The sequence below is a fragment of the Centruroides sculpturatus genome, unplaced genomic scaffold (genome assembly GCF_000671375.1).
Source record: "Centruroides sculpturatus isolate CEXI.00-Female unplaced genomic scaffold, Cexi_2.0 scaffold100, whole genome shotgun sequence".
Classification (NCBI taxonomy): domain Eukaryota; kingdom Metazoa; phylum Arthropoda; class Arachnida; order Scorpiones; family Buthidae; genus Centruroides; species Centruroides sculpturatus.
Window position 1 is genome coordinate 846196 of NW_019384300.1, and position 1810 is coordinate 848005.

At 27.3% G+C, this 1810-nt stretch overlaps 1 non-coding gene across 1 annotated transcript; it reads left to right on the top strand.

Moving 5' to 3' along the window:
• The first annotated feature begins 1499 nt into the window (after positions 1-1499).
• On the top strand, positions 1500-1571 carry Trnaa-cgc. Its single transcript has one exon. It is a non-coding gene; the product is annotated as a tRNA-Ala (tRNA).
• Positions 1572-1810: the final 239 nt, after the last annotated feature.

Consider the following 1810-nt stretch of genomic DNA (forward strand, 5'->3'; position numbering starts at 1 on the left):
GACGACTTTACAGGCGTTTAGATAAAGTTTTCTATATGGAATTTTACTTTTTATATTAGTGAAAAGTTTACAGAATTTTTGTATTTTTTAAAAAAATAATAATAAAATTAAATTTAAAGAAAAAAATAACATTTCTTCCTACCTTCTTTCCTAATTTATTTGAAGATTTTGATTCGAGTTTTACAGCACCTCAATTTATTTCGCCTTAGAAAATCCGTGATGTGTATGTTTGTAAGAGTTGTATAGAAGAGATTCCTTTAAAGAAAAGAGGAGAAAAATCTTATCTTTAGAACTACAAAAAATACCTTCAACTTTTATCCGGAGAGCTATAAAAATTGGAACATCGCGTTAATCCTATGGATAAAGTTACCCGGTTTTAACGTTGCTAAAGTTTATACTTTCTTCAAGTAACGTCATTGCTCTGTTCTATCTTTTGTCTTTATCCTATAAAACATCTTTAATTTTAAATTAAGATAGGGAATGTTAACTGCGCTTGGAAAACCGACTCTCTTGTGAGGTAGGAAATGTTTTTAATCCAGGAGTAAAGGATGAAGAAGAAGAAGAAAAAAAAAAGAAAACGAATTCATTAAGATATTATTCGGGGATTAAACACGAGATTAAACTTTTAATTATTTATTTTTAGCATTATTCTTTTAATTTAATTCATTTTAAGGGATTTAAATTCATTAATTTGCTACCTATTAGTTAGTGTATGTAATTAGGAACTATGCTTCGTTTTTTGTGAGGTTTAGAGGTAAAATGGGCCAAAATTTTAATGAAAAATTTAATATAGAAACTCATTTTAAGGTATACATCATCATCATCATCATCATCATGAAGAATATGAATTTATTTATTAAAATATCTCGTCATTATATTGGAATTGCCTGATTCATTTAGGAGTGGGGCATATTACAACGCATTTAAGTGGGGCATCTTTGACATATCTAAAGATGGAGCATCTCTGATGGATCTAAAGATAAATTCATATAATTAAAATCATCTGTTTTTTCTAATTTACGAGAAGATCAAGGATAACGAAATGATGTTTACTATAGCTCATTCACAAGAACACTGTAAGAACATATAAACTTTATAGATTAATTATTATATTATTTATTACGTTATAAAAATATTTCGGGGTTTTATAGATATTAAAACTTATGATTAGCTAGGATATTTAATTTCATTGAAAGCTGTCAAGCTTGTCCATAAAACAGATTATATGGGACATACCTATGATTCATAACCTTTAATATCATTAACATTAATTATAATTAATTAAGTAGCTTTTTTTTAACTTCTTTTCAGTGCTAACATCAGAATCGATTGCTCGTTACCTCTTGTTTTGTAATTTAAATAAGGTTTTTTTAAATGGAATTTCAATTAATTATGTGATTTATTAAACTTAATTAATTATTAATCATAATTAATTATAAATAACGTACAAATGAGTGAGTTATGTATTTAAGACTCATTTACGAACCTTCCGTAGCCAAGGGGGTGTAGCTCAGTGGTAGAGTGTTCGCTTCGCATGCGAAAAGTCCCGGGTTCGAACCCCGGCACCTCCACGTGGTCATTGAATTTTTTTTATCGTTTTTAATCTCATTAAAACGTTTAAATATCTTCATTATTTCATAATAATTAAGATTACGAATTGAAATCGATTTTTAAAATTTTATTCCTCACTCAAAATCGATTAACAGATGTCTAACTGAACGGACTTTCTACTCTCAAAAGTCTTTTTTTTTTCGTAATATTGAAAATATTTTATGCCTAAAATTGAATTGTAATTAACTTTTAAACTTTT